The sequence below is a fragment of the Eubalaena glacialis genome, chromosome 10 (genome assembly GCF_028564815.1).
Source record: "Eubalaena glacialis isolate mEubGla1 chromosome 10, mEubGla1.1.hap2.+ XY, whole genome shotgun sequence".
Lineage (NCBI taxonomy): Eukaryota > Metazoa > Chordata > Mammalia > Artiodactyla > Balaenidae > Eubalaena > Eubalaena glacialis.
Window position 1 is genome coordinate 1621957 of NC_083725.1, and position 20386 is coordinate 1642342.

Below are 20386 nucleotides of genomic sequence, written 5' to 3' on the forward strand. Positions count from 1 at the left end.
TCTCTAAAGTATGCTTTTTGCCATCTCTTCCCCTCCTGTGTATGGTTCCTCCTTCTCCACCAGTGAGCCCTGAAATCATGAACACGAATGAGGACACTGCAGGAGGGTCCTGCAAAGGACACCCACATTGGACTTCAGTTTCTCCTAGTTGCTCTGTCACGGGGTGGCTTAGACAATGGACGTTGATTTCTCACAGTTCTGGAGGCTGGGAAGTTCCGAGGTGGAGGCGCCAGTATGGTCAGGTTATGGGCGGGTTCTCTTCCTGGCTTGCAGATGGCCACCTTCTCACTGCGTCCTCACGTGGCAGAGTGAGCTGCAGAGAGCGAGCTCTCTGGTCTGTTCCTAGAAGGGCACTAATCCCATCATGGGGGCCGCACCCTCATGACCTCATCGAAACCTCATCCCCCCCAAAGGCCCCACCTCCAAAGACCATCATATTAGGGGTTAGAACTTCAGCATGAATCTGGGAGGGACATGAACTTTCAGTGGTCCCTTCCAGTGCTAAAACTTCTGATTTATATTTCTTTGAATGTAATGTTTTAAACAGTTCCCACCAGAAGCTGGGTAAGGCCTGGAGCTGTGTGCCTCTCTCTCCTCGGTGGGCCCACACACTTCCCCTTCACCTCTGTCTCCCCTGAACTCAGAGGTGAACAAGTCCTGTTTGTGTCGACACCTCAGATTCTAGGGCAGAGTTTGACGTGCAGTAGAAGCCCCCAATGAGAAAGAAAGAAATGAACAAATAAGCAAGTGGGTACCTGCAAGGTGTTCAAGGGTTAGAAGCGTGACACACCAGCTCCTTCATGACAACATGGGCTTTGGTGCTAACGTTCTCTCCGTCTTCCAGGCACGCAGGGGCTCCTCAGCGGCCTGGGTGAAGACCCCAGCAAAGTGGGTTCAGTACTTTGCTGGTGTGTGGGCAGGGAGGCACCTGTTTCATGAAATACATGACTGGAACCCCAGGTCCTGTCAGACAAGCCCCTGGTCTCAGGCAGCCTTACACCCAAAACATTGCACAGAGGAGGGTGAAGCCTGTTCTAAGGAAAGCAGTTTCCACAGGAAGAGGGAAAAGGCATTCAAGAGTCCCCCATGCTTGTGGACTCGTGGGCATCCTGCTTCATCTCCCCCCAGGCCCTGCCAACGATGTGTGCTGTGCGGTCCGCACACCAGCTGCAGACACTCTGCTCAGGGCATTGTTAGAAGTGAAGGGTCTCAGACCCACTGAAGCAGAGCCTGCATTTGGACAAGCCCCCTGTGGGTGGGTGGTGGGCACCTCATCATGTGAGGGGCACTGCCCTGTGGCCGCGTTTTTGTGGATCCAAGGTCAGCTCTGCACATCTGGCTGTCTGTATGTCCGGCTGGGGTGCTGTAGTTCTGCCTACAGACTGGTCAGTGGGTCTTGGTGCGAGGAGCGGGCGAGTGGAGGCCCTGTTCATATCCCTGGGGTGAGTTTTCCTTCCCCTTACACCCTCGGTAAGATGCTTGTCCTCGTGTCGAATTAATTCTATCAGATTGTATTGCTAATGTGGTTGAAGTTCAAAGGCTTCCCCTGTGAGCCGTTCATTTAGGGGGGAGAGCAGAGCCCGCCCTTGGTCCTCTTGGAGAGGCGGCCCGGCTGGCCCCCGACGTCTTCAAGTAGCGCCAGCAATCCCCGCAGCAGGCTGGAGAGCGTCAGCGTGCCGATGGTGCCTGGGGCCTTGGCGAGCGATCTCGTAGTTCATTCCAAACAGAGGGTGGTGACTGCATTTAGGAGATCACATGATGGCCTGGTCCAGGAGATGAGCTGTGAACCCAGACTTGCCCATTCGGGGCCTCTCTCGGTCCTTGTCATTCGAGGTCGCCCTCGCTGTGCTCTTCACAGGGTCCCCACAGTCACTTTCCTGTCACCCCAGGACAAGGTTGGAGTATTCCAGGTAGATATTTTCTTTCTCCCTATGTATAGAGGGAATTTAAAGGTATTTTAAAGATTTTTTTTTTGATGTGGTCCATTTTTTAAAGTCTTTATTGAATTTGTTACACTATTCCTCCTGTTTTATGTTTAGGTTTTTTGGCCGCGAGGCATGTGGGATCTTAGCTCCCCAACCGGGGATCGAACCCGCACCCCCTGCATTGGAAGGCGAGGTCTTAACCACTGGACCGCCAGGGAAGTCCCTAAATGTATTTTAAAAGAAATCAGATTGGAGATCACAAATTGAATTCACAAAAATGAAAAATTAATAGTTAGAAACGATCTTCAGTACCATCTATCCCAGCTACCCATCAAAAAGGTGGGCTTCTCTAGAGCATCCCTGCATTGTGGATGTCTGACCTCGAGCACTGCCAGGAAAAGGGGACTCATCTGTCGTGAGGTCACCCCACGGTGAGCTCTGATGGGTCATTCCTTCCTTTTCTTGAGCAGAAACATGACTCCCTTGAGTTTTACTCTGGCACAAAGTGTGTATTAAAGAAAGGTATCTGCAGTGATGTAAAATACACTCGTCAACAGCAGATGTCTTCACGGGGGGCACAGTTCAGGAAAGCTGGGTGAGGCAGGGGTGGGGCTGTGCCTGGGCAGACAGAGCACTGGCCGCGGGGAGAGGATGAACCCGAGGGAGGATGGACAGGGGCCGTTTGAAGAACCCAGGGAGGCGGGCCCACCAGGTAAGAGGCTTTTCTCTCTGGACTTCTCTACAACCTGCCATCCACAACCCCACAATGTGTGTGCTTCCTGTTTCTCAAGCAGTGGAAGAAGAGCATGGAATGAGGGATGTGGGGTGTTGTGGTGGAGCTCAGCCTCCCATGAGAGATTCTGGTTTCACGCTTCCAGTTTGGCGGAAGGGACCGCCAAGATTATTAAAATCCACGGTCAGGGAGCGCCCTCTGGTGTCTGAGCAGCGCCAGTGCAGTTCCGGGAGAGGAGGCGGCACCAAAGAAACCGCTCAGGGGACCAGGGCACGTTAGCAGAGGCAGGGCCTGTTCCAGGGTTCTGTTCCAGGGCCGCCTCCTTCCTTCTCCGGATGGAAGAGGAGCTGGGGGCCTGGACAGGGTAGTGGAAGGCCCTCAACCTCCAAATCCCACTGCCTGTTACTTTCTGTTTTCCTCGGCGCAGGCAAGAGAGTGAATCTTACGCCCTCTTCACAGTGGGTTATCCTTACTGGTTTGCAGAGGACGCCCCATTCCTCCATCCGCGTCCTTTGATGTCACTCCCCACCCCGGTCACTGCACACGGGCCATGAGTCTTGTTACCGCTCCGGTCACACGTCGGGTGGAAACTGTGTGCAGACGTGGGCTGTTGTCACTTTAGGTCAGCGATGCTCTGACCCGTCCTTGTTCCTGTTCACCACCGGCCCCTGGTTCTGAGGTTGTGCCCCTCGCCCTGTGCCCTGTGCGCCGAGTCTGTTGCTTTTCATCCCTGCAGTGTCTCCACCCGTGTGCCCCCCACCTGTGGGCTCGCCATCACCCAGGTGACATGCAGCTTGAACGTTTCCAGTCCCCTTCACTGCAACAGCCCTGCAGGGGACACCCCTGCCAATGTCCCTTAAGGACTGGGGGCTGACATAGACCCAGAAGTGAAAATGCTGGATTGTAGGACTATTAAATTATATTCCTTCCTGAACCTAAGTGCTACCCGATCCCTCGCCAGACTTCCTGTGTACCCTACAACCCTTGATATCTCCAGCTGTCCAATCTTTGCCAGTCAATTATGTGTAAAGTGACCTGATTCCACCTTCTCATCATTTTAATCTGCATTTATTTGATCACCTGTGAGATAGGGCTGTCTTTCGGTGGCTGATCGCCATTTGAGTGTGTAAAATAGCTAGCTAGTGGGAACCTGCTGTATAGCACAGGGAGCTCAGCTCAGTGCTCTGTGATGACCTAGGTGGGTGGAATGGGCGTGGTGGTGGGAGGGAGGTCCAAGAGGGAGGGGCTATATGTGTACATATAGTTGATTCACTTCGTTGTACAACAGAAAACACAACGTTGTAAAGCAACTATTCTCCAATAAAAAAAGTCCATTCATATTTTTTTTTCTTTTTTCCCCAAGGGCATGACATTTTTTTTTTTTAAAGATTTATTTATTGATTGATTTGATTGACTGATTGATTGCTATGTTGGGTCTTCGTTTCTGTGCGAGGGCTTTCTCCAGTTGTGGCAAGCGGGGGCCACTCTTCATCGCGGTGCGCGGGCCTCTCACTATCGCGACCTCTCTTGTTGCGGAGCACAGGCTCCAGACGCGCAGGCTCAGTAGTTGTGGCGCACGGGCCTAGTTGCTCCGCGGCATGTGGGATCCTCCCAGACCAGGGCTTGAACCCGTGTCCCCTGCATTAGCAGGCAGATTCTCAACCACTGCGCCACCAGGGAAGCCCCCATTCATATATTTTTGCCTATATTCTATTAAAATTCTTTTCTTTTTTTCTTGATGATTTGAAGAATTTCTTTGCAGAAACAAAGTCATATTCCTTGGTGTTTTATACATTGCAAATATTTTCTCCCGATAAGTCAACTGTGTTTAAACCATATACTGTGTTTCCTTCATTGCACAGAAAGTCTTAATTCTGACATACTCAGAGTCATCACATTTTCCTTGTGCTTTTTGCCTTTGAAGTTATTTATAGAAATTCAGGAAATTCTTTGCAGTCCTGGTTCACAGAGACTTGCTTCGACATTTCCCTCTATTGATTATATAATTTCACATTTCAGCTTTTAAATCATACAGAATCCAGCTTTGCAAATAACATGAGGTAGGGATCTTGCTTTATTTTATTTTTGATTTCAGACCTCTACTTCTCAATTACACAAGGTATCACACCAAGCCCCCAAGGAAACTGGGGGCAGGTCGGCAAAGCTTGAACCTCACTCCTTGTGCTTAGCTTTTTGAGTCCTGGGAACTATCCCAGTGCCTTTTCCTCAGGATGGACAGGGCCCAGGGTCTCTCCCAAACATTCCAGGGGATTCCCAGCCTTCCTGATTTCAGCACAGGGTAGGGTCTTTAAAAAGTTCACCGAGCTGTTTAAGAAGCTTGGAAGATGGCCTTGTTGGATTTCCTCAGTGTCACACTAGGGAACCCAGGACTCAGATACTAGCTCCAGGTGTCCATAAACCAGTGATTCTGTCTGTTGTAGAATTCCTTCAAGGAAAAAGTCTCAACCACCTGCTGTAGGTACGTTGATAGGAAAGAGCAAAGTAAGTCACACGTGCTAACTTCAGTCCAGCAGTGACCATCACTGATTGATCACCAAGCTATGTCCCCACACTACATTTTACATGTTGTGCCACTAGTAATTGATCAGAGCTGGTGTAAGAATTGAAATCTGCTTTGTTTGGCCTTCACCTGCTTGAAGGAGAATCAGATGAATTTTGTGCCAGAGCCCCAACAGTTGAGTCAGGAGATAGATTTTCATCAGCTCTAATCCACCCTGAGGGCTGCCTGTCAGAGCCACTTAGTTTCTCTAAGCTTCAGTATCTTCATGACAATGATGATGATGATGGTGGTGATGATGTGATGGTGGTGATGGTGGTTCTGATGGTGATGGTGAGGATGATGATGTGATGGTGGTGGTGATGATGATGGTGGTGGTGATGATGATGGTGATGATATCATGGTGGTGATGATGGTGATGATGTGATGGTGGTGATGGTGGTTCTGATGGTGATGGTGAGGATGATGATGTGATGGTGAGGATGGTGGTGGTGATGATGTGATGGTGGTGGTGATGATGGTGATGATATCATGGTGGTGATGGTGGTGGTGAGGATGATGATGGTGGTGGTGATGATGATGGTGAGGATATCATGGAGGTGATGGTGGTGGTGATGATGGTGGTGATGGTGGTGGTGAGGATGATGATGGTGGTGGTGATGATGATGGTGAGGATATCATGGAGGTGATGGTGGTGGTGATGATGGTGGTGATGGTGGTGGTGAGGATGATGATGGTGGTGGTGATGATGACGGTGATGATGAAACCAAGTTTCTACAAAGACTGAGCCTGAGAAGAGGGTCCTTGGATCTCAGAGCCTTCTCCTTAATAAAGACATAGACAGGGACAAGGCTGTGTAGCAGGTGAATCCCTTCATTCTTCCTGTGCCTCTCTAAAGAAAGGATGACATTTCCCCTGCTGGAGGGATTAAGAGGAAGGTGTGGGGTGGTGCTGAATTGTGTGGGAGGTTCAAAGGCTGCATGGAAGGCCTTAGTTTGCTGCTATTTGCTGCAGGTCTTCTGCTCTGAGGCTGGACACTCCCTTTTGCACATACAGACCACTTTATTGCTGCCTCTCCCACCTGAGGCCCATAAAGAAGGTCTGGCCAAGAAAAAACGCAACCTATCTGTCTGACGACTCTCAGCACATAATCAGGATGAGGAGATTCTTTAGGGCAAGCCTAGGACACTGGGATACTCCCTGTTCCCCTGGGTCTGAGGCATTCTTTACCTTGGAGAGAGCTGGGCCCTCGCAAAGCATGGACACTTCTGGGACCAGAAAGGAACAACAGTGATCAAATCTGCCTCCAAATCCCAATCATCCTTTAGCTTCTTTGTCTATTTCTTCAGTTATTTGAATTATAAAGTTATGCACGTTCATTGAAATATCTTGAAATATGTAAAACACCTATTGTCAAATCCATAGCCTCTGCCTCTCCCACCTACATTACTAATTTTTAGAATTTTAGAAATATACTGTGTATTCTTCCATAATTTATTTTGGAGGAGTACATGAATAAATGTATATAAAATCTGTGCAGATTTCTTTTTTTATAGACACGTTAATGGAATATATAACATTTTATACTTTATTTACTTAATATTTTGTATATATCCCTTCAAGTCAATACATGCATATATTTGGTGAACAATTAGCTACTTCTAATTATACATTTACTTTTCTAAATAATTTGCCCCCCTTCCCCAATTCCAAAAATGTTTCTACCTGAATGACACAGGTTTTTGAGGACAAGTTCATTTCTGGGATGAATTATTGTAACTCTCCACTTCCCTGTGCTATGTAGACCTCCAAGCTATCATCTTCACTGGCTCACCCTTGTAAAACCATGTGTGAATGCAGGCTACCATCACCACCATCACCATCACCACCACTATCATCACCATCATCATCACCATCATCATCACCATCACCATCACCATAATCATCACCATCATCATCATCATCACCATCATCACCATCACCATCATCACCGTCACCACCACTATCATCATCATCATCATCACCATCATCACCATCATCATCATCATCACCATCATCACCATCACCATCATCACCGTCACCACCACTATCATCATCATCATCATCACCATCATCATCACCATCATCATCACCATCATCATCACCATCACCATCACCATAATCATCACCATCATCATCATCATCACCATCATCACCATCACCATCATCACCGTCACCACCACTATCATCACCATCATCATCACCATCATCATCATCATCACCATCATCATCATCATCACCATCATCACCATCATCACCATCATCACCATCATCACCATCACCGTCATCACCATCACCACCACTATCATCATCACCATCATCATCACCATCATCATCACCATCATCACCATCATCACCATCACCGTCATCACCATCACCGTCATCACCATCACCACCACTATCATCACCATCATCATCACCATCATCATCATCATCATCATCATCATCATCATCACCACCATCATCATCATCACCTGGCTTCTGTACGACCCAGTGATGAAGGGCTGGTGAGCATGTACCAGATTGCCAAACCAGTCCTTACAGTGTCACAGAAATATGGATCCTACAGTCACCTCTGATACCTGTCAGTGCCAACATTTTTCATCCTTGCAGCTACTTTAGGAGAGAGAGAGCGAGAGAGTCCACATTCTACTTTTCTGACACAACGCAGCTGAGGCTGAAGGAAGTGGGGGGCACGTGAGTGGTTCACATCTGCTCCACTCACTGTCTTCCCTCTGCTCTGACTCCCCAGCCCTGAAGTGTAGACACCATTTCCTCATGAGCTGAGGATGCCTGAGAGAGAGTGTGATCATGGGTGCACAGGAAGGGCCGGGTTCTGTGCGTGGTTGCTCACCTCTGTGACCCGCTGTGGACAGTTTTTGAAATGGGCTGAAAGATGGCTCTCTTTCCACCTATTTTGAAGCATTTTAAGTGCTCAGTAGCTTGCATTGCAAAGGGATTGGGTAATGATGAATGATCATGGATATGGCCAGATTCATTGCTACTCACATTTTTGCAAAAGTAAGTAGGCAAATTAGATCAGCACCAGCAACAGTGTCCTGCTCCTCAGCATCTGTGGACCATCCGTCTTGTTAACTTCATCAGGGATCCTGGAGTTGAGGGTCCAGACTGGCTCTTGGGTATTATTTTCTTCCCCCAGGTCTCAGCTTCCTTCCTCCTGGGAGCTGGACTAAAGTTTCTCTAAAGTCTGATGGTGAAAGTCTGTGCGTGCTCTCGTCAGCTTTCTTCTCCACCTAAAAGGGAACTGGAACACACAGGATATGTTATAACAAACCAACACCAGAAATATGGTTAAGAGAATTACTAGAACTCTGAGCCTCCTAGTGGACAGAGTAAAGAGAGGGGCGGCCATTATACCAGCACCAGAAGAATAAAACCTCTGACCTGGTTTTCTAGTTTAGTTCAAACAATATGCATGATTCCATCATATAACATCTGAGGCAAGACATCAGGGAAGCCAAGTAGCTCTTTTACTTGGTGGTCTTAGATAAATGAAGGATTATCCTTTGAAATGAATCCCATGTAGATGTTCCAAGTAGATTTGCATACTGAGAGAAAGAAATGTGGATTGACTTGTTCTGTACAGCCCCAGGAGCCCTCTAAAGATTGAACAAGCTCTCTCAGCAAATAATGAACGAGATTCCCGTTACTGGAGTCATTCGTGTAGAGAATGGATGGCGTGGGATGGAGGGTAGATTCACATTTAAGAATATACGTTTTGAATAAGTCAAACCGGCTTTGAATGCTGGCTGTGCTGTATACCACCTGTGTGACCTTGGGCCACTATTCTAAGCCTGTTTCTTTATTTATAAAACAGATGTGGTAAGTCATTGCTCTTCTTTTAAGGGATTTGGTGACTTTTCAGTGAGATAATGTATATAATTGTTTGGCTGTTTATACTCGGTTGGCAATAGCATTGCTGAGGATTAGGATGCCAAGACCAGAAGGTAGTTTAATTTCGTGGCAGTGCCGTGACTCCACACTCACTAGGTGTTGGTTGAGAACCTGCTCTGTGGCCAACGCTGATACGCCCACTGAGGACACAGGTAAATGGAGTTGACGTCACCCTCACCTTCATGGCATCCAGATTCTGTGAGGGGTTAAGTGGCAGGAGAGGTACTGACGTCACTTTAGGGTCAGACACTGAATGGCGCTGGAGCTCCCCTCACTGCATACTGCTCCCATGAGGTCTTGGGTCTCCACTGTTGGAACCTTGCTGGTGATGCTATACCCTGGCATTACTGTTTTTTGGTTCCCTAAGGACTATGAAAAGGTATCGTATCTCACACCTGCTGTGTCCCCGCTCGCCTCCTTTCTGCCCAACTTTTATTCCAGACAGTGCTGTGGTGAGAAACTTCTCATAGATGTGAATGGGGAGCATCTCACCTCAGCTGCACCTGTCTTCCCTGCCCCGGGGCTTGGCAGGTGGCTGCAGGCACCTTCTAGGCGCTCAGGCATTAACCTGAGCGTGAGACAGTTGACAAGCCACGGTGCAACCCAGCAGGTGGGGAAGTGGAGGTGGAGGATGTGTTCTTTCCTCTCCAGCCCTCAGGCAGGTGATGCGGATGTGTGCTTACCTGGCTCTTAAGAAGGGCTCTGCAGGATTGAACTCACCTGGTCCTCGGCTTGGGTCTGGAGGGCCACTCAAGATCTCTCCTCTCTACCGCCTCTTCCTCCTACCACGGTTCACCCCTCCCAGGCTCCTGGGGTCACTTCCACAAATAACTGTCTTTGCACAAACCCTGTCTCGGGCTCTGCTCTCTTGGTTGAGACACCTAATCATCAAGTCTGTATCACAAGGCTCAGTCAGCATCTCTACTAAATCTCTGTAACTAGCTCTCTGGTCCTGAGAACCCAGATATTTGTTGAGGGGTGGGTGTGTCAGTGGTTGTCCCACAGTGGAGATTTGTCATGTGACTTCAGTGCAGGCTTCTCTGTCACCTCGTCAGACCAGGGCTGTGCTCAGAGTTATCTCTTATCTAATACACAGAGAATAGACTTTTCTGATGGGTCATAATATGGCAGTTCCAAAATACAGGTTATGCTTTGTACACTTATTTCATCTCTCATGGTCAAGCAGTCCCTAGAGTTAAGTAGGGTAAGTATGAGAATGAGTTGTCCTTTGGGTGATACCCCATAGCCGTAACTCGTGATAAGCTCCTTGTGGTGTGATTAAGCATATCCACTTTTCTGTTTTCTCGTTCCAAACGCTTTTACCCCTCCCTAAAGCCCACGGGTGATTATGCTGCCATTACCTTTGAATTATTTTAAATATTTCGTCTCCCGTTTATGTCCTTCAATGTAAAGTTCTTTAATAGCATTTTGAATGATTATCATAGTAGGTTTTTTAAAGTTAAGATATAATTCACGTACCAGAAAATGTATCACTTTGAAGTATGTAATTCACTGGTTTCTAGCATATTCACAAGGTTGTACGTCATCACTCTTAGTTAATTCTAAAACAGTTTTGTCACCGTTGAGGAAGTCCATACCCTTAAGAGTTATACTCCCCCCGCCCCCCACACACACATCAATAGCTTTTGTCTTCCGACTGCTTTACTTATTTTGCCTATTCCGGTCTAAGTGCTGTGGGTCAGCACATAAAGCTCTTCTAGGGATATAGAGGAGAGTGACACAGGGCTGTCCTGGATACACCATTTTGACCTACCTACTTACCTACTCTGTGACTTTGGACGAGCATTTTATCCTTTCTGAGCCTGTTTCCCATTTATGAAATGAGAGGATTGGGCTCTTTCAGGAAGATTTACTCTTGGATTTGCAGGCTCTTAGGAATAGAAGGCTTTACAAGGAGGCCCATGAATGCTAAGTCTTCAGAATTTTGAATGAATGTTGATTGGTGCCTTTTTCTGGAGAAGAGTCCAAAACATTTAGCAAAACTATAAAAGAGCCTGTCACCGTCCCCATCACTTAAAAAATGAACAACTGACGGAAGTGACAACAGAGCACTGTTACAGCTCTAACATCTCATTTTTGTCCACTTTTCCCATTTGAGGAACCAGTTTTGGGGCATGACTTGCCCACATCACAGGGCAGGAGCAGTGGCACACAGCAGACGTCTGATTCCTGGGCCAGTGATGTGTCTTTAAGCCCCGGCTATGGCTTTGAAAGAATGTGTGTTTTGGAATCAGAAAGGTCTTCAAGTCTCATTTACACATCAAAATATGCAACTCGTAATACTAATGGCTTGGGACAATAAGAGGATTTTCCAAAGGGGTCCCAGATACAGTAAACACTCAGTAAATCACATTTTTATCCTCACTCACTCGACTTGTGAGAAGGGATCATGGCTAAGTCTTTTACAAAATACACAGTACAAATATTTATATGTGTGTACATATATATATATATCTCATTTTTTTCTGGCTGAGTGGAATTGCCTGCGTGTCTCAGCTCTCCTTACCTCGCTCTCCTTGAAGCACAGCAAAACCTTTGGTTGTCCTGATCCCTCTCACTGCTTGGACTGGGCAAAGCCATGCCCTTCGGTGAGATCTCAGGGGCTGTGGATGTGCTGCCTGTCTTGATGCTTCACACACACCAACACGGTGTATTTTCTTTTTGCAGATGAAACGTATCTGGGGTATGTGTACAAACATACTCTGTCATTTGGCCCTTTGAGAAGGTGCACTGAGAACCCACATTCTTTCTCCTGAGCTCCCTTTTCGGGTGAACTTCCATATTCGTCTTGATGGGTGGTGTCAGCCACAAATTGGCACTTGCCATCTACCTCTACAAGCATTAAATCATGTGCTGCTGCAGCTGCTGACTTTCAACACCCCCTGAAAGGAGCTCAGGGTGGAGAGCAGAAATGAGGCACTCTGTGCTCGGGGGAAAAACTGGCAGAACAGGTCTTCAGATAGTTAGATATTTTCAGGAGCTGATTTTATGAGCCCAATTCTCGTACCTCCTCATGTCTAGAAAAGCACTAAAATCCTTCATGGTGACGTCTGCTCCTCGTGACAAGCAGTGACCTTCTCGAGACGAGCAGAAATCTTCTGCAAAACATATGTGCTTGATTGCATGTACTCCCCCTTCACCAAAATCACATACATACTGACCTTCCCCCCCCCACTTCTTTGGAGCAGTTTCTCAGAGCTCTCTGAAATGCTGTCTCCCAGGCTATAGTCCTCAGTCTGCCCCAGACAAAACTTAACTCCCAACTCTCACGCTGTGCATTTGTTTTTAAGTCGACAGTGGGGAGGAGCTCAGTTTACCAGGGAAGGATGTGGTGCATCTCAGGAGGTTGTTGGCTGCCCCTAAGTTTGCAGAAACATCTCGAAGTTCAGGGTGTGACCTCACCTGCCCGCCTGGTCCTGACAGAGTCCAAAAAACCAACATCAGTCAACCCTCAGCCCACGCACCCTTAGCATCATCCCACACAGTTTTTATCCTTGTGCTTTCAGCTACCTGCCCTGACCACCCAGACAGCAGGAGCCCAGGCAGTGGGAGATAATTATAATATTAGCTTAGACACAACATAATTATAAAGGAAACTGTTGATAAACAACATGGATTTATGCATTCCCAAAATCAACTGACTATTACTTGGGTTGTATCCTCTTTAGGGGTTAACCATACTGCTGTTCTGTCCCTAGGGTTTGACATCTGAGAGTGGAGATTGTGTAACCTTGTCCCTTTGTCCACACACAGGAGAACCCCCGGCTGGGCTTCTCGTCACCCACATCCCCAGGTGGAGACCTGCATCCACTTTCTCCCGAGGAGAGCTGGGTTGAGGTTGTGAAAACTTGAGCCTAAATGGACCAGTAGGAAAGAATTTAGCAACTAGCAAAAGCAGGGCCAGGGGTTTCAGGAGCTTTAGACAAACAGGGACGACAAGGAGCAGCAAAGCACAGAAAATTGACATTGAAAGTTGCATGTTGGAAAGACAGCCTTTGCTTGTTGTAGAGCTAATTATTATGCAAATTTATGCTAATAAACTCAGCCTCGAATGTTGTTGAGAAGCTGCATTTTCCCCGTTAACATAGCTGTAATGAGAGGTAAATTTGTAATGCAGATGCCCGAGGTAATATATCCTAAATCACTTTATGGTGTAAAGGACTCTCTCTCACCCCACCCGACACAAATGTCAATTTAAATTAGTTTTTGCTTTGCATATTTATTGAAGCTTTATTTATTGTTAATATGTACTAAGGATACCAACTAAACAGACCCCACTGCTTGTTAGAAGTGGAATTGAGCAGAGAGCTGGGGTTGGCATTTGCTCATCAGGAGAGGGTAGAATTTTCTCTCCTCCCAGCTAGAGCCGCCATCAGCTTGGATGATGCCAGCACCGCTCCTGGGTCTCCCTCTCCTCTGAGCCTGCTGTCAAGTCAGGCTCTGCCGTGAGCAGGCTGTCCCATGACGGTATTTATTGTAGGGCATCTCTGGAGGTAAGAGTCTTTGTCACCTCTGCATCTGCGTATGTGGTACTGCCCAGAGCTGCAGAAGCTCACTCCTGCCCACAGGGAAGGGCGTGGGGTTCAGGTGGCACCAGCTGTCCCTTTGGGAAGCTCACACACACCCTCACCCACATCTTCACGCCCTCTCCAGGCAAGTTCACACACGTGCGTGCACCCCAGCACTTTTTCTTCTGATAGTCTTTAGTCTGACCGTCTTGTACACGTCCTCTCTCGGTGTTTACACTCAGCTCAAACATGCACAAATCTCCACTTGCCCTGCGCCCCAGCTATGGCCCTGCAGTACCCCCGACTCTTTTAGGAACGGAAGGGGACAGCGTGTGCTTGAAAAGTTTCCTGCAGGTAATTCCACCGCTGGGCGAGGAAACAATGGCACTAAACCATGAGTGATCCTCTAGTTCTGGTTCTGTCACTTTTTAAAAAAATAAAGTGCCTACTGTGTGTCAGGATACAGTGTGAAGCATTTCACTTGCACTGTCCCTTACTTGGCAGTGACTGGTATGTTGGTATGACGATGCTCTTGGGTTGGCCAAAAAGTGATGTTACGGAAAAAACCGGAACGAACTTTTTGGCCAACCCAATATTTTGGAGACCAGGAGACTGAGGCTTTGTAGGCTTAAATACCTGCCCACAGTGATTCACTTACTACACACAGCAGACAAAATTCAAAGGTATGTTTATGAGGCTCCAGAGCTCATGGTCTTTTCATGGCACCATTCTGTTTCCTAGCTACTATCTCAGCAAATTTGAGTTTTTGTTTCTTCTGTAGCTTAAGAAGTTGGGTTTGATGGTCTCAAAAGTTCTCTGATCCCTCTAGCTCCAAATTATATGATTCTGTGGTGATGTAAGTGATTACCTCCTGATCCTGGTCGTCTCCTTACATCTTTTATCGTGAACTAAGCTTAAGCTAGTGACTTGCGCAAAGATCCATGGCTGAGGCCGCCGACCCCTTCAGTTACTGTGTGTTGATTCGAGGGCCCCTGAACCTCAGTTGTTCTGTCTGACCCCAGCGTGGACAAATGGACCTATAAAGAATCTGGGCTGACCGAACACAGGAAGATGCAGACCAGATGTGTTAATTCAGGTATACATAGATTCAGGGCTTGCCAAGATGTCCACCTGTTACAAAATGTCAGGGGCCTAAAATTTCCCTCATTAGCATAACTCCTGTGAATCAAGTTATCCTGGCAGGCCCCTCTGTGAACATGTAAATTCACAGGATGCAGGGCAGTATATCAGCTGTTTGTGCGGGCAATTCAGAGGCGTGTATTTAGCAGAAACCAGAACCTAAATAGGGAAGCACCAAGAGAACAGAGCCGTGAATTTTGATGAAGAAACAGGCTGAGAACTGGCTTTTGTTTTTTACCATTTGGACATAGAACAAGATTGCTGCTGCTATACGTTTCCCATATGGAAATAAAAACCCAACTAATAAGGATTTTTTGGTTCAGATCTATTAAGGGAAACAGTCATTTTGTGGCAATTTAAGGGAAAATTATCCAAGCAGATTTCAGGGGCTTCCTCACCTCCCTGTACCTCACCCGGCCCCAATTCTAAGTCTGTCCCCAGTAAACCAGAACGTCTTGATTCCACTTTAGAGGTTCAAACTTCGGCTTAAGGAACTAAACTAGGTTATAATGCTGAGTCTAGAACCAAAACACAGTCTGTCCACATCCATCTCTGATACTTTATAAATAAGCTTATCAGATCAATTTTAGTTGTGACAGTGTGCTGAGGAAAGGCTTTAAAAAGGTGTATTGTTTCATGTTTAGAAAGGAAATATATTTCTCTGTTAAAAGTGTTAAAAATGTGAAAATAGTGAACAATATAAAGAAGGGAATAACAATTACGTATAACTCCACCCTCAAAGATAACCATCCTTCAAACCTTGCTATGGCCCATGGGACAGAGTGAGTAGGGTTTTGTCTGAATGTATCAGGAACATTTTCCCAAAGCAGGATGGACAGCATGTCACTCTGGAAATGGGTGGACCTGGATATGAGCCACACAGGAGTCAGGGGTGGCCGTGACCACCCTTGAGGCCACTGGACAGCAGGACAGAGCAGTGACAGAGGCATTGAGGGTGTGGTTCCAGATGGCACCTGTTCTCCACCTCGCCACTCTTCAAGCTGTGCTCGGGTGCAGAAACGTGTTTGTACGACTGATTCAAATCCCTTCTCCACTCTGCGTCTTACTTTGCTCCTTGGTAAAATAGGCAGACTAGTACATCTCTTAAGCTTCCCTTCGGTCTGTGGTTTGTTCCACTTGAAAAAGGAATTGAAATTCTGCTGGCCCTGAGTTCTTTCAAGGGTTCGGTCAGAGTCAAGCATGAGAGCGCCCAGATTCAAGAGTTCTTCATTCCAAACCCCAGGGAGTCCCCCCCAAATAGATGAGTATTTGTCGCTGTTGAAGAAACATGAGCGATGATTTACAAGAGGAAGAGCCTGGCGTCTGGACCCAGACAGCCCTATTCAAGTTCAAGGTCACCCTTTCCTGCTGTAGATCTCTGAGCAAACAGCAATGGCTTCAGTTCTGTGAGCCTCAGATTCCTGGTAAATAGCACCAATTATACATACTTCAAAATATTGTTATAGAAATGTGTAAGTACATCCACATGGTGTGTTCCACAGTTTCTAAAGCACTTTATGCCATAAGTGAGCAACAAGATAAAGAATAAGAACTGATTTCTTAGAACCAAGTGTAATCGCTTCTTTTAGTAATTTTTTTACTTTGTTTGGTGGTTTTGCTTTTCAGATAACTTTCACCTGTATTATCTCCATACAGCTTTACAAGGATGGGGGTGGTACACAGAACCGGAGGTGGCAGGCTTATCTGATGGACGAAGGGGCCCGGGGTATCCCGACGGTTTGCACAGGGTTACGTAGTGCCTCCCTTCCATATGGTTCTGCCATCGGATCCCAGAACTGGACTTATCCTGTTGTATTGTAAACACTGCAAAAGACTCAAAGCAGGCTCTGAGTTTGGTTCCTTGAACTAACGAGAACCTCAGTCAAGTCTCAGACCCTCTGGCCCGGGGGCCTCCTCTGTAAATGATGCAGTGGGCCTGGAACTGGCATTTTTCAAAGGCTCTTTTCAGCGCTGTTATTTTGAGTGTTCCCAGAACATTTCTACATTTGGGAGGTGGCTGTAGTTGAGAGTCCCAGTGTGCTCACCGGCTGTACGATTGGTTTCCCGCCCAGGAAGAAGGCCACCAGCGTGTGTGGAGGTGGGGTGAGCAGGGCGCCCTCTCAGCTGCTCACTCGCCTGTACGCGGTCCCCTCCTTGGTGGGCAGTGGTGTAGACAGAGCCGCGGGGACCACAGTCCCGAGACGGCAGCTCTTCTTCCAGCCCCCGAGGGATGGGGCGCAGGGCCTTTCTGGCCCTTGTGCCCGGAGAGGATGGCTTTTCCTGCCAGGAGGTGAGGAGTAAGTAAAGGAGCCTCCCCTCGGGCTGCACACGCAGTGTGGGGAGGATGCAGCCACAGGGAAGGGAGCACCCAGGACAGGACAGGACGGCGCCCAGGTGTGGGTGTGGGACACGGCCTGAGCCTTGCCCCTCAGGGCAGAGTCAGGAAGGCTTGATCTAGGATTTGAGGTGTAAGAGTTTAGGTGGTCGGAGGGGAGAGAGCAGGGCTCTCGGTGGAATAGCACAGCTGTGAGCACCCGTGGGGGGCGCTCAGCCGGCCTGAGACCCCGGCATCCCAGCCTGGGTGACCACGCCGTGGCTGGACTTCAGCTCTGCTGTCGTCCATATCGGTCCTTGTGTCCACACAGAGGGGACCTCCAGGGAGAGGCTGGCAGGGGGCCTTTGTGATCTAGCTGCCTGTCTGGAGAGACGGCAGACGAGAGCTGCACTGTCAGGGACCCCAGGGCCGGTGGTGAGGTGCGTCCCACGTGCCTGGCTGTGGCCGCTGTGCTCAGCAGACGCACAACAGCATCCTTACACGGGAGGAACGATACGCGTATACACACCGCCTGTTTCCATCATCGCGCGCACCCCGGGCCCTCGGAGCTGTGCGCAGGCCCTGGAGGTGGCCCATCCCGGGAGGAAGGCCTGGCCGAGGGCAGCTCGGTGCCCCCGGGACACAGCACGTCCTCCACCTCCACGGGGCCCCTCTTTAATGCCGCTTCTCCCTCTGACCGTGTTAGCCTCGTGGGCGTCACGTACACTGCTTGGAAGTGCAGTTTCCCGATTTGTCCCGCGTCCGTGTCCCCAGTGAAGCTGCCTGCCCTGGGGTTACGCACAGGGACACCTCCTTTCCCGGCAAGGACCCTGCTCCCCAGGGGGCCCTCACAGCTCCTCAGCTCGCGCGTCCTGCCCTCTGCCATGCGGCGCCTGCCCTGCACGCTTGGGGTCTGGGGTCTCTTCCACATCCCAGGGCAGCCCTGAGGCCCACTCACCTGCTCTTAGGAAAGGACCAGCTTCGGTGCCAGCCCACCCGGGAGCAGGGTTTCTGGAGGCTTATCATGGCTGGCAGTGCATTTCCCTCCACGACCCATCTAGAACCGGGGTTGGGGGGGCACTAAAGAGAGGTGGCCTCTGATGGCCGCACAGGGACTCCCAGGAGAGAGACACGGGCCCTGCTTGACCCAGCCTGCAGCTTCCTCTCCCCGTCGGGCCTGCACACAGGCCACGCCGTCCACTGTGATGCAGCCACAGGACACAGGGGACCCTGCCCTTCTGAGGGGCCAGCCTGCTGCCCGCTGTTCAGCTGATGGCACTGGCTTCTCCTCCCACAGAGGAAGGCCGTCTACACCTGGGCCTCAGCTGGGAGCCTGCGGGGTGACGTGCAGTGCTGACAACTGCCCACTGAGTGGAGTCAGTGCTCCATGAGTGAGCCGAGACGGGATGCGGAGCCGGCATCACTTATTCGGCCTCCAGACTTCCTCACAGGAGTCCCTGCTTTCCTGGTCCCCTCCACCCTCTCCGGGGCTGTCTGGCCCCTACCCTGTCCTCGCTCTCCTTTGGATCAGGGCCGCTTCTTGCCTTTGCCTCGGGCCCGCTCCCTGCAATAGTCCCAGAGACGAGGGGCTTCAAGACACAGGTTTTTGTTTTTCTTTTGTTTTAAGATCTGAAAGCAGCATTTCCCAGCCCGTCTCCAACTGACACATCAAGTGATCAAATCCTGTTCACCATTACCGGTTTGACAAAAACATCCAGGAAATTTTTCTCAGCTCAGAAGCTGCTTTGAAAATCTGTCTTGTATTAATGATCACAAACGGCTCTGTAAATGACCTTTTTTGAGCATGTGGCTGAGGAAAACCTTACAGCATATATATAGGACCCAGTCATCGTACAGATTCTATTAAAACGAGCACTAGTGCAGACATGCTTCCCAGCGAGGACGCACGAACGGCACAGAGAGTCTCATGGAGCCCGGGGAATGTGCTCCAAAGACCTTTTATGAGAGTACGGTGTACCTTTCCTTTTTTGGCACCACGGGAGGCTGTGTCGCCTGCTGGACTTGACAAAGAGACATGAAAGGTGGAAAGAGCCCCTGGGGGTAGCTGGGGCCCCAGGGGAGCAGCCACTTGGTTATTTCTCTCTCGCTTTTTGTATGATGCGAACCGTCTGTCCTGGCTCAGAGCCGCCCCGTTCTGCTTGCCTGTTACAGACAGGATGGCCAGGAAGGGGCAGGAAGGATGGACCTGCCCACTGGCCTGGCTAGTCGATGGACAGATCTCACGGTATGAGCTGAGTGAGTGACTCGGATAAAAAAAGAGGACAGCACAATCCCTAAAAACCCAGACAGGTGCAGTGCAGTGACAGGCACTAGGCAGATACAAGGCTGGTGAGATTGTCTGTGCAGACAGCGGGTCCTGCAGGGGAGCCTGCGAGCCCCTGGGCTGCCGGCGGGCTGCACGCGGTGGTGACAGGAACACAGCAGAAGTCCACTCCTAGAGCCCGCGCGATGGATGGATTACAGCCGAGCAAGGCAGCGTCTGGGGCACGGGAGCAACGCCTGGTACCGTTCTCAGAATTGGTGCCAGTGGTACGGCTGCTAAGACAGCCCCAACTCAGAACTGGGCCAGGCGATCCGAGCTGAAGCAGCCACAAGGGGGGCGTGGTGCTTCCTCCTGGGATGCTGTGGTCAGTCCTGGGCTTAGTGACGTGCGAATATACGCGAGGGGTCAGGAGACCTCATCTGTTGGGGAAGCAGGGACGCAGGGCAGGAAACCAGGCAAGGCAGAACAACCTGAGCCAAGAGCTTTACATGAACCCTCTACATGGAAATCCTCAACTGGAAACTGACGTGTTATAAGAAAGGACGACTCTAAGCCCCCATTTTCTTAGATCCTAGTATTTGCAGGTTAACTGTTCTGGGAAACTTCTTGGGCCTGTTGGCGATAGCGGCGGCATCCTTCAGGGTAGGAGAGAAGGCTCTAGACACAGCTGGTGTGACTCTGCCTCCGCCTACACACAAGGACCCGTGGGACCCAAGACAGTGATGGCTCAGCAGGTGACCACGGCTCCCCTTTCACCAGGGTGTGGGCAGTGTGGGAGAACCGAGGTCAGGCAGCTGGGTGGGCTGAGCGCAAGGGGTGGGTGGGGTCTGGACTGAGGGGTTTTCCTGCATCCTGACGGGGTTCTGAGTGGAGACTTGGGGCCCGAGCACCACTGAGGTTAGCACAACACACACCCTGGAGGTTACACTGAGCACAGGCCAGACTGACGGGCCTCCTCTAAAAATCATCTTTACACCCATTTCCAAGAA